Source organism: Littorina saxatilis, linkage group LG5 (assembly GCF_037325665.1).
Source record: "Littorina saxatilis isolate snail1 linkage group LG5, US_GU_Lsax_2.0, whole genome shotgun sequence".
Lineage (NCBI taxonomy): Eukaryota > Metazoa > Mollusca > Gastropoda > Littorinimorpha > Littorinidae > Littorina > Littorina saxatilis.
The window spans coordinates 42,027,010-42,040,515 of NC_090249.1; the positions used below are offsets into that span (position 1 = coordinate 42,027,010).

The following is a 13,506-nucleotide window of genomic DNA, read 5'->3' on the forward strand; positions in this document are numbered from 1 at the left end:
CGCGATTTTTTAAAGTCGGTTGGCAAGGAAGAGGAATACAGAGAACAGAGAAATAAGGTAAATTCACTTAAACGAACAAAAAAGATAAAATATTTTTGTGACCTAGCATCAAGTTCAAAGCAAAACTCAAAGAATATATGGAAGGCAATAAATGAACTTACGAATAAAAAGGCTGCCAGTCATCCGAGTTGTATCAAGGACATATCTCCCGATGCTTTAAACACACATTTTTCCAAAATTGCTGAAAATGTGATTAAAAATGACAAGTCCAAATTAAATGATTTGAAAGTTTTAGAAGAATTTTGCAAATCAAAACAAATTTCATGTCAAGCAAAAATTCCCCTTCTTACAGTACCTGAAGTTTTTCACGCACTTACACACCTCAAGCAAACAGGCACCCGGGGGCTCGATGGGCTTGATGGTAGGATTCTTAAATTGTCAGCCCCCGTAATTTCTGAAACACTTACCTACATTTACAATCTCTGTTTAGACAAAAAATATTTTCCAGTCGCCCTGAAACAGGCTAAAGTCATTCCTCTGTTTAAATCAGGTGACAAAAGAGACCCCTCAAATTATAGGCCAATTTCCATTTTGTCTGTGTTATCAAAACCACTGGAAAAGCATATCAACAAACACATCCTAACACATTTCAACCAAAACAACTTATTCCATCCTAAACAATCAGGATTTAGAGCTAAGCATTCCTGCCACACTGCCTTAATCTCTCTTGTTGATCAGTGGTTGGACAAAATAAACGATAATGAATTCTGTGGTGCCATTTTCGTAGACTTTGCAAAAGCCTTTGACGTAATTGATCACACATTATTGCTTAGAAAATTCGGTTTGTATGGCGTCGGATATGATACTATCAATCTTGTTAGTTCATTCCTCTCTGACAGACAACAGACAGTTCTTACAAACGCTAGAGCATCGAACATGCAAGCTGTATATTACGGTGTACCACAAGGATCGGTATTAGGACCTCTGCTCTTCTCAATATATGTTAATGACCTCCCCCTTTATATTCAACATTTATGTGAACTTTTTGCAGATGATACCACAATTCACTCCAGTAACAAAAATTTAACTCGCTTATCAGAATCCCTCCAAGGAAGTCTAAACCAGCTGACAGAATGGACTGACCTAAATCACATGTCTCTTAACCCAAAGAAAACCAAATATATGATAATTACAACTAGACAAAAACGACAGAATTTTACCTCAACTGGTCCCGATTTAATGATTGACGGCAATATAGTGGAAAAAGTCGACCATCACAAAGTTCTAGGTGTCCACATCGATAACAACCTGTCTTGGTCAACTCACATTGAACAACTTAGTAAATTAGTGTCAAAGAAAGTGTACCTCTTATCTAGAATTAAACACTTCCTTAATTGTCAAGCCAGGAAGTTATTTTTCACTGCTCATATTCAGTCTCTTATTGATTACGCATCCACTCTATGGGACTCTGCAAGTGATAATTCCCTAAAGCTACTCAGCAGATTACACAAAAGAGCGCTAAAAATAGTATTACTCAAACAGACTACTCTCACCGACTCAGACTACATCAACATAGGGGTCCTACCTCTGAAGTCAAGAATGAATTACAACAAAGGAATAATGATGCATAAAATTATGACAGAAAATGCACCCGAAACCATTTGCTCAAAGTTCTCTTTGAAGAATTCGCACCACTTTATAAAACTAAACACTCCTCTTCCTAGGATAGACCTATTTAAATCAAGTCTTGTTTATTCAGGAAGCAGCCTCTGGAACGCTCTTCCGGACGCCCTGCGGCAATCCACCAACACAGATTCTTTTAGAACCAAATATTCTTTCCATTTAATGAACTCTATGAACAAATAAACTTGATTGGTATGTTTTCTTTGTATACAGTTGTTCATTATCGGAATTATGGTTTATTGTGACAAAATCACGAAGATTTGGCTCTGTAATACATTGTTTTTCTGAGCTAATGTATTGTTGGGTTACTTTCCGTTTATCTTCATTGCTTTACACCCAATTTTGAACACTACCTTATGATCTACAATGCTTCTACATAATGCGCTTCATGTACATAAACTTATATGTTCTACCATTAATGTTTTTATGTAACCTTTTTTTCCCTAGTCATAGTTATAGTAAAATAGTTTAGTCCCTCTTTAGGGCGAGGGCCAGATGCAAAAAAGCATACCTATGCTTATTCTTGTCACCCTCGAAAAATAAAGATTTGTCATTGTCATTGTCATTTGTCTCTCTCTCTCTCTCTCTCTCTCTCTCTCTCTCTCTCTCTCTCTCTCTCTCTCTCTCTCTCTCTCTCTCTCTCTCTCACTCTCTAATCGAACGGGGAATGCAAAAAACGCAGTCAAGTCAACTTATTTTTTCAAATATTTACTTTCAAAGCTGTGCATCGTAGGTCTAAAATGTCGATTCCTTCCATATCTGTACAAATAAAAATGTGGAGGAAAAAATTCCGTTTAAAAAAATACACAATTGGCATTTATATTCTCTCTGTTGCTATTACATACCCAAGTAGACTGCGGACGGTAGTTTATTTTCTTCAAAATGTGTTCTTGCCCGTTGGTATTGGTTTTACCGTTTAATGAACTGCTGTCAACCTTTTTGCATCAACTGTCCAAACAGCTTCAGTTTAAGGGAATGTACTTTTCTCACGACCAAGCAAGCGCAGAGACTTCTTGTAGTCTATTCAATGGGTCATATTTTCTCCACCTACTTGATCATACTTATTCAAGTACTTCACTCGCGTCGAGCTTTTTCTGACAGCAGTACCGCCATACGTGTACCCAGGTGTGGGTTGTGCACGGAATTGCTTTACAAGGCCTATCGTAGGGTAGACTCTTAATCGGATTCATTTCTAATCTATCTTATCCCAGATTTAGGTGGTAGGATCCCATAACTTTCCCTGTTTAGCTTGTATTTGAGTATTATGTATCTGCTTTGTAACTGCTTGTAATAAGCCTTATTCTGTGTGTAATCTCTGCATCTTTAACGATCCCTATCATTGGGCAGGAATTTTAAGTACAACACCCCCCGTTGGCTTAGACCGGGTAGCCTCCCTATTGGCTTATCACAGTCACCACAGGGAGTCGGAGTGACCACTGTCTTTAAAAGGATGAACATTAGGCTAGATCAGCAAACGCGATTAGTGACACTGGGCGAGCTGTGTGGTGCTCCTATTGTGTTGTTGCCGTGAACGTGTCGAAGCTCTGACCAAATTTGTCGTGAACCGGTCTAGCTGTGTAGTTTGGCGCGAAGTTTGTAAGCGGTCGACTTGTGGTTTTAAATTCCGAGACCTGTGCTCTTTGTGTTTCGCGACTTAGGCGTCAGCAGCAGATTTTGTGTTTACGTTTCAAGTGTGCTCACTGAGGAGAATCTGTAAGTAATTAAATGCTTTATTCATTCCTTATGCTTTATTCTTATGTTTCATTTGATGCTATGATGTTTGCATATGTACATTTTGCCGCTGATTTGGTCCCAGGCGATGTTCGACCGGTCTCGCGTCAGAGCACAGGCGGAAGGTATCGTCCACTGGACTACTACTATCACAGAAAGACTACAAGGTACGTCACTCACCTTCGAGTCTTCTGTGTTCTTGGAGTCGCTTCCTGGGGGAAAATATTGTTCAAGACGGTTTGCCTCTTCCTACAGTCTGTGTAAGGTCAAATAAATACAGTTGAATGATTGTTTGAACTATATGCACCTTTAGTTTTCAGCTTCCGTTCGCTGCAGGTTGTTTTTAACCATCATTTGGACGAATCTTCGTTTGCGAGCCGCTAATATCCACTTGGCGGCTAATTATGCATCCGCACCGAATATGCATACCAGCGCTCATTGGTTAATAACAGGATATTCGATGATTATTTTCATTGGTCGACTGAAACGTTTTGCTCATTTTGAATGAAGTGGCAAACGGTTCTTCACTAATACCGAAAGTGAAAACTCCCGGGGGTAGCTTCCCTTTGCTTCACACTATTTACATATGTTCAAAGAAACTACAATGGGAAGAAGGATAACTTCCTCATTGGGCATGCTTAGAAATGAGAATGGCTAAATATGAGTTATTCCCCTTTGCTGCATGCTGATCAGGCTGTTTCCTGCTTTGTTATGACTAGTACAGTCGATCTTTCTCATGTTGTGACTTGCTTTATTTTCACATTTTCGGTATTTAAAACAGCAAACACACACACACACACACACACACACACACACATACACTGAAGAAGTTTCCATTTTGATTCGGTTATTTTATTTGGTGCTATATGTTTGCTTCACATTGTTTCTTCTTTTACATTGCTTGAGGTATCCCAATTCGCTAAACACATCCATAATGCATGCATGGCTCATTCGAAAGAGGGCAACTGAACAACTGATGCCCAATAGCAATAAATACTGAACAACTGAACAATAAATAGCAATAAATGATGACAGTGCCAAGTTTTTAAGTACAAAGTGAAATCATGTGACTGGACAAAGGCACAATTACAAAATACAAATAAAAAAATCGTGGCCCATTTTAAATTAAGTTCTCAGCTCATGGGGAAGCATAAGATGACCCTAGAAACCGAAATTAGGAGACCTCCCGCCCCCAGGGCAGACTACAAAAAAAAAGGGGGGGGGGCTAATTTGTGAAAAAGTATAAAAGGAATCAAAAACTGTATACATGTATTTAGTTAATACCCCAAAAATTGTATAGTATATACAATGTCAGACCCTAAAGAAAGTTTGTTAGTCATTGCTTAGGCAAAACAAAGCAAAATAGTCTGTTTACGGTATCCCGACCAACCCTATTTTTCCCCGCCAACCCTAGATTTGGAGAAAAAGAAAAAGAAAAAAAATCAATTTTGTTCCTGTTTTTTTGCAAAATAATTTAAAAAGATGGTTATAAAAAAAAAAGTAAGAAAAGCCGACCTACCGACCCTCTTTTTGTGTGCCTATGTTACTGTAAACAGACCAAAAGGTACATCAAAAACAACACACCAGGGATGCTACTCTCCCCTTAAAAATAGCCATGAGTCATAGGTGTGACGTTTGAATCTTTTAGCTAAATAAAACCATAGGCAATTGATCGGAAATATCAGGAAAAATCTTACAAGTTTATTATTTGTTTGCTTGGACCAATCCTCTTGCCGAAGTGTTTTACAGTAACAATTGATTTTACGTCAAAAATATCACAGGAATATCGAATGTTGAGGTAAGGCTGGGATAGCCAAGTTCAAGAATAACGGAAGGTGACTGTTGAATCTTTTTGAAAATGTATACAAATATAGATGGTAGGCAATTCAAAATTAAAAAAAGGACTCTCGGAGCATGGACTTTTGAGTCAAAAATTAAAGAAGGCTCTATGAGCCGAAGTACATGTTTTGTCTATTGTCTTTTTTTTATTTTGAATTCCCTACGATCTGTATTTTGATACAATTTTGGACCCTCTTTGTACGGAGAGAGTTGGCAATTGTTAATCACATTCTCTCATCTCATCGACTCTCCTTCGGCTCCTTGGTAACATGCGTTCCGTCTCTGCCAGGATTGGATACAGCAGCAGATAACCGGTAAATATGTAACAGGCATAAATGGCAAAATAGCTCGCCTCGCCTGATAATATATGAGACAACTGTTCTATTACAAAGTCTTTCTTGGGAGGCTTGGCTAATTTACTCGCTCGTTTTACACGGGGTTCCATCGTTGTCTTTTCTAATCGGAAAACCTTGCTCCTCAGTTTGTTGACCTTCTGCCGAAGTTCCGCTTCACGAGGGGATGGGGAGGATGACGACTTTGATGCTTTACATCCTATGTCCTCCAGGATCGCCTGAATGTCATCTAAAAAAGAAAACACACACACAAAACACACATAAAATAACATAACCATAACAAGTTACAACCTGGAAGAAATTAAAACATGTGTAATTCAATCACAAAATGAAAATAAACAATAGCGTAGGAAGGCAGGCCAGAAATGAAGTGTATTAGCAACTATGGATACGATGTGGAACAATGATGGAATTGACCTTGTTTGGTACTGAATGGGTGAGGCCATTAGAACTGTACCCACGGAATACGCGCTATATAAGCTTTATATTGATTGATTGATTGATTGATTAGGACAACAGTACCAGGTAAACTCCTCACACACCATGCCTCTTTCTTTCTTTATTTGGTGTTTAACGTCGTTTTCAACCACGAAGCTTATATCGCGACGGGGAAAGGGGGGGGGGGGGGGGGGGGGAGATGGGAATAGAGCCACTTAATTGTTTCTTGTTACACCATGCCTCTAACAGGATATGTTTCCCATCATTACGTGTGGGAACTACAGGTACAATTTCATCCATCCATGCATCCGCCCTATACAGCTTCTTCTTCTTCTGCGTTCGTGGCCTGAAACTCCCACGTGCACTCATTTATTTGCACAAGTGGAATTTTATGTGTATGACCGTTTTTACCCCGCCATTTAGGCAGCCATACGCCGCTTTCGGAGGAAGCATGCGGGGTATTTTTGTGTTTCTAAAACCCACCGAACTCTGACATGGATTACAGGACCTTTTTCGTGCGTATTTGGTCTTGTGCTTGCGTGTACACATGAAGGGGGATAAGTCACTAACAGGTCTGCACATAAGTTGACCTGGGAGATCGGAAACATCTCCACACTTAACCCACCAGGCGGCCGCGACCGGGATTCGAACCCTCGACCTTCCGAGTTAATAGACCGACGTCTTACCACCCCGCCACAGCGCCCGTCACCCTATACAGCGATTATCAACTATGTAATGGATGAGTTTAAACATTTTTTGATGTCAGGGTGTTCTTCATGGTTAAAAATCTCTTACCTGGTTGAACAATTTGTGCATCAGGCGACAGGTCGGTGCTGGCTTCATTTGTAGCTACCCTTTGCGATGGTGGCTTCCTCCCACTAGCAACCTGCAAATTGCACAGCTCTTTAACTGACAAACTCACAACCAACACCCAGTCACAATGAAACATTTCTCCCAATTTCATGGCATTGGTCTTAGGCCACACACAAAAAGTGTATGTTTCTGGTAAGGCAAAACAAAAAATAATCTGTTTACGGTATCCGGACCGACCCTATTTTTTTCCCACCGGCCCTAGACTTTTTGGGGGCATTAAAAAATAAAATTAAAATATTCAGATGGCTAAAATACAAAACTAAAAAGCCGACCTACCGACGCTATTTTTGGGGGGGCTACGTTACCTTAAACAGACTTTTTTGTGACCTAACATGACTAAAGGTGGAGATTTTTTTTCTAAACTTTTTTTTTTTAAACCATCTTTTTAACTATTTCGTTGAAAAACAGGAAAACAATTGATTTTCGAATACCCCTTTTATTTTTGAAAATGAAAAAAAAAAAAGTCTAGGGTCGTCGGGAAAACATAGGTAGGGTCAGGTGACCAGAAACATACAACTTTTTTGTTGTTGACGCCGACCCTATACCTTTTTTGCCATTTGGGGCTGTTTTTTTGCAAAATAAGTTCATCATATCATCATAATCAAGACGTCGATCCAAAATAAGTAACTTTTTTTTGTTGGCCTTATCATTTTTTTGCGCTAAATGCAAACAGGCATTATTTGATGGGAACAATGCTAACTTGTTTTCAATTCTTACATCAGCCTCAAACTTGTCATTACTCAACCTGCATTTAATAGTGTGCTTCTTTGGTTTGCAAAAACCTAAAACCAATAAATAAATAACCTTCGGTGGTGGATTGGGCACTGCAAACAATGTCGGGACAGCATTCCACACAAGTGATCCTCTCTGCAGGATTGTTTTACTGGTTGGCCTCAAAGTGATCAGTACAAAGCTTGAGACCTTGAACATCAGCTGGCTGCAGCTTTTCAAAGTCCTCTCGCCTTGTGAATTGCATCCATATTCTGCACCTAGTTTGACAATAAAAACAACAATGTTATTGTTAAACTAAGCAAAAAGGAAAGACAAAAAAAGCTAAATCAGATCTTCAGTCTAAATCTAACGCTCTGCCTGAACGCAAAACGGATGAGTGATGTACCTTTGTACTGTAGTTTTCCCGTAAGCAAGGTTTGATAAAGGTTTCGGCAAATATGCCCACGGGTTTGTCATCAAGTGTAAATTGTTGTTTTGTACTGACTGCTGACTCACACTCACAGTCGTAAGTACTCGCTGACGCTGTAGTCTACTGAGTGAGTTGACTCGAGCCATTGCATTCTCATTCTGAAGAAGGTAAACCTGATGAAATAATCACTGCACAACCCACCTTTTTTCTTCTGTAGGGAACTTGTGGAAAGTTTTCCCGAAGCAGCTCTGTTTGTAACGGGCGTTCTTGCAACAAAAAGCCGAACACAATTTACCACCACCTCGCACACGATCGGTACCTACGCGATCCGCCATTTTGTTTTCGCCGCCAGCATGTGACTAGGGACGATAACCCACAAACACTTTTTCGCATTTTCTTCGCAAGTTCCACGTCTTCCTTATGTACAGTGTTTGATATGTTTTGGACCAATGAGCGCTGGTATGCATATTCGGTGCGGATGCATAATTAGCCGCCAAGTGGATATTAGCGGCTCGCAAACGAAGATTCGTCCAAATGATGGTTAAAAACAACCTGCAGCGAACGGAAGCTGAAAACTAAAGGTGCATTCAAACAATCATTCAACTGTATTTATTTGACCTTACACAGACTGTAGGAAGAGGCAAACCGTCTTGAACAATATTTTCCCCCAGGAAGCGACTCCAAGAACACAGAAGACTCGAAGGTGAGTGACGTACCTTGTAGTCTTTCTGTGATAGTACATTAGTAGTAGTCCAGTGGACGATACCTTCCGCCTGTGGTCAGAGTTGATCAGTGACGCCATTTTGATCTATCGGAGAGATGTGTTTTCTAGATCAGTTTCTAATTACTTTCATGATTTGGCGCTGAAATTGAGCGTTAATAACTATTAATATTTGATGACCAGTTGCTCTAAAGTTGTTTTAGACTTTTGTGAATTAAAGACTCGTAAGAATCAAGTAAGGCAGACTCGTTCTCATACGAAAAGCCTGTCTCACAATATTTTATGTCGAGTAGACGTATGTTAGATCTCCCTTTTACAAGGACAGTTTTATAACGATGAAGTCCGGTAAGGTAAGTCGAACCTTTCTCAGATTTCGGTTTTCGATGAGAAGGGATTTGAATACTTTGCTGGACGGAATTCCGCTTCGTAACCAGTTTTGTTACCATAGAACGTGTTTGGGAAAAGACTACATGTATGTGTTTTGTGATACATTTTAAACACTTTGTATAGGTGGGAGCAAAGGCGTGTCAGGTGTGGGGGGGGGGGGGGGGGGGGGTACATTTGAGTGTAAGTCTATTTTGTGGTGTGTGTGTGTTTGTGTGTGTATCTGCAAGTATGTGTGTGTGCGTACGTGTGTGTGTGTAGAGGTATGCGTGTGTGCGTGCGTGTGTGCGTGCGTGCGTGATTGAGTGCGTGCGTGCGTGCGTGTGTGCGTGCGTGCGTGGTTAACACACGTGACAAACTCGGTTACACCGTAATCACAGACTTTCTCTCACTTCAATCGTCTTCAATGTTGACGTTGTCCCGCCAGGTTTATGTTTGTTCCCCTAATTGGTATCCTCATGCACTTACGTCTCATCTCGGCGACACCGATCTCAAACCGCAACTTTACTCTTTATTCACAAACAGGAGAGGAGCAGAATGGTTTCACATTTGTACATCCTCTTTGGTCGAAACCATTAGGTTTCACACGCGTAACAGGCTCAGAAAGAGAATGTTTAAAGGCGTAGTCCTTCCTGTGTGAACGATTCGACTCTCCATCTCAGGTCTGGCTAGGTTTTTACAAAGCGCCATGAGACTGCCATTTGGCGGTGAACAGCGCTATAAAAGAATGTTTTATTATTATTATTATTATTATTATTATTATTACTACATGGGGAAAAGGTCATCCCTCCATTTGGTCACATACCATAAATAATCTGCGTGGATGCTTTCTGTTCAGAGTGACTTTTCTTTGTGATGAACGACTTTTTTTTTAACTGACACCAGTATAGTTTTGCGATGTCAGTTTATTCAAAAAGGGCCACCTTGCACAGTACAATAACAGTCAGTGTGTTGATTTCTGGAATGTGTCCAAGTGAAGGGATGGTCTGATATATATCTCTGTGGCCTTACCCCAGGTGAATGCCTGGCCAGAACCGAGGTAGAAAGCCGGAACCAAGGCTTTTCGTGAAGGACTGTACATTTCAGTCTTTCACTCCCCCCCCCCCCCCCCCCTTCCCCTTCCGCTAAACCCCTACCCCACCCCCCCCCCCCCTACCCCTCTTTGACCCCCACTCCCTTTTTACCTCATGTGTTTTAACACCTTTCAGTTCTCTCCAAATGTATGACCTCTCGTCCAGAAGTGTTTGTTATGGGTGACCCTCGATCAGGGAGCAGAACAGATCCCATACAACTTGTGTTTGCTAACTTGGTAAGAACAGGCTCATATGTAACCGTCTTCGCAAGAAAACAGTTCTGCTCGCTATCGAAGCATTTTCATGTGATAAGGTCATCCCTCAATTTGAACACATAGCAATACAAAAATCAACATCCTCAGTGGCACAGCGTGGGACTATTTAGATACAGAAAAAGCAATATAAGCGCGCTGGCTGCACGTGTTTTTCAAACTAAATTTAGAATTTCTTTACAAGCGCGAATCCTTATTCTCACAGAAACCAGACACTCTCTTGAGTCAACCAGTGTAATGCACATTGCATGCCTCGGCAGGACGAAACCGGACACACAGAATAACAACGAGAATTCTCGACCGGTTGCCGATTTTTGGCTCACGAAGTGTAGCCTATGCGATGCTAACTTTTGTCTGTCTGTGCGTGCGTGCGTGCGTGCGTGCGTATGTATGTATGTATGTATGTCTGTGGTAGAAACTTTAACATTTGAAGACGTCATATTACATTGACGTCACATTATGACGTACGAGGGTTAGACGTCACGCGATGGAATTACTGAAAGTCTCGGTGATTGTTATTTTGAGCGGGCCGAGACTATTTGGCAGTCGTGTCCATGTAAGTAGGCTACATGCAGACAGACAGATCTAGATCTAGTGTCTCGCTTTCTTGCACAGTTTCACCTATGCTCTTTCTGTGTGTGTGTGTGTGTGTGTGTGTGTGTGTGTGTGTGTGTGTGTGTGTGTGTGTGTGTGTGTGTGTGTGTGTGTGTGTGTGTGTGTGTGTGTGTGTGTGACGGAGTGATTGAGTTTGTGTTACTGTTTGTCGATTTCTTACGTGAGCCTTGAAGGCTTCGCCTCTTGTTGTTCCATTATTTTGAGAATGTCTTCAATGTAAACAACAAAAATGTCGGATCAACGTGATTTCTGAATAAAGAAATACAGATATCACAAATTTAATGATGGCCAGTCGCATCCTAAACTCAGGTAAAATGAATTACTTCTCTTCGGGTCTCATTTATCCCTGACAGGATAGGAAATCGATTTTTTTTTTTACATATTTAGAGCTTTTCGTAATGTGTTATTGATATAAGCAGATTTGCGATCACTGTCGAAGTCGGCCATTCTACATTCACGTTCGTCTTTCGTCTGTTATCAGAAACATTAGCAAAAAAACAAATGGGAGATAACTCTGTATTCTTGTTTTGATAGATTCCGCGCAGTAATTATGCACCCTGTCAGAGAGACATGGGCGATACGGCATGGACCGATGATTATCAGAATGGGCCAGTCGGGGCTGCGGAAGTAAAATAACTGTATTGAAAAAAGTCCCCACAACCGCACTTATAGACACATTAACATGTTTTCATGCACGCGATCGTCATGTTCACCTCGACAGATCTATTTCGTTGTTTACACGCGATAAGAACATCCTTCTGCTAAAATTCAGCAGCATGGATTTGTTTTGTGCAGAGTGGTAGCTTTCTAATAGATTATTTCGTTACTGTGGAATATGTTTACCTGCAAATAAACACCACAGCAAAATCCATGCTCTTGATATTTGGTATATGTGCATATGTGCTTATTGGCGGGGGGGGGGGGGGGGGTGATGGGTGGGCGTGCGGGTATGTATACACTTTGTATCTATATATTATATACGACTTGTGTCTGTGTGTGTGTCTGTGTGTTTGTGTATCTGTGTGTTTGTGTATTTGTGTATTCGCCATGCACGGCCAAAGTTCTCGATGGATCTGCTTCAAATTTGGTGGGCATATTCAGGTAGACCCGGGACACGACACAACCTGGTCGATATTTCAACACGTGCTCTCAGCGCGCAGCGCGGAACCGATTTTGGTTCCACCTCAGCTATTTTGGTTCCACCTCAGCTACCCGGGCCCCCATACCGACACACCAAAGCCAAAGTTCTCGGTGGATCTTTTTCAAATTTGGACACCGTATTCAGCTACACCCCGGACACAATATCATCGATGAGATATTTCAACACGTGCTCTCAGCGCGCAGCGCTGAATCGATTTTGGTTTTTGTGTTCATTTCACCATTATAAGTAACTCTTCCTTATCTTCTCATATTCTCCAGGTTTTCAGCGTTTACCTCCCTTCCTTCGTATGGTGCACTTTTGTGAGTGGAGCGTCTTCGGATATTCCCGGCGTTCTGTTACTGTTACTATTTTTAGAAGGTCAACGCAGTGTCCAGAACGTAAATTGGACCCGTAAATTATCCTCACTGTAAAAGTGCAAAGGTCGAATCAATTTATAGCCACGCGAAAAATACACTGTCATCTATCTCTCTATAGATACGGCTTCTCTGTGGGTTTTTTTGTGTGTGTGTGTGTGTGTCTCTATGTGAGCAACACCTGTGCATTGTTCAGTTCTGTTTGTGATGTGGTCTGGCGGCTTTTGTGTAATTTTATGTACTGGCCTTCCTTTGAGAAGCCATAACTTGCTCAGTCCTGTTTGAGTGGAGTTCGCCTCCAAAGGTGATTAACACGGTTACATTCGTCAAGGATGGGACTCGATATGGTCAGGAATGGCATTATGGCCACTGAATCATTTTCGTGCTGTTCCCATTCCACGAATCTGGGAGGGACCTAAGCTTGGCGGGTCCATTGTTCGGACCCGGCGAAGCCGGCGTACGGCTGTAAGTACTTCTTCCCGGCGAAGCCGGCTACCCGGCGAAGCGGGTATTCATTCTAGTTCTCTATGTACTGTTTGGCTTTTTCCCTGCAACAACAAAATTCCCGCAGCTGTTGCATTGACAACCATTACTATCCTCAGTATCAAACGAGCTGTGCTAATAAGTACACAATCGCATACAATTACGGGGTCATATCCGGACAAGCACGCTCTCTCTAGCTATCTCTCTCTCTCTAGCTCTCTCTAACTATCTCTCTCTCTCTCTCTAGCTATCTCTCTCTCTCTCTCTCTCTCTCTCTCTAGCTATCTCTATCTCTCCTCTCTCTCTCTCTCTTCTATCTGTTTCTGTCTCTGCATATCTCTCTCTCTCTCTCTCTCTCTCTCTCTCTGTTAATGTCTCTGTCTCT

General features: G+C 41.3%; 1 long non-coding RNA gene across 1 annotated transcript; it reads right to left on the reverse strand.

Annotated features, from left to right (window-relative positions):
• Window positions 1-5,446: 5,446 nt before the first annotated feature.
• Window positions 5,447-8,490, reverse strand: LOC138967174 (uncharacterized). Its single transcript, XR_011455862.1, has 4 exons — window positions 8,260-8,490; window positions 7,722-7,906; window positions 6,840-6,930; window positions 5,447-5,835 (listed from the first exon to the last, which is right to left on the reverse strand). It is a non-coding gene; the product is annotated as an uncharacterized lncRNA (long non-coding RNA).
• Between the last annotated feature and the right edge of the window lie 5,016 nt (window positions 8,491-13,506).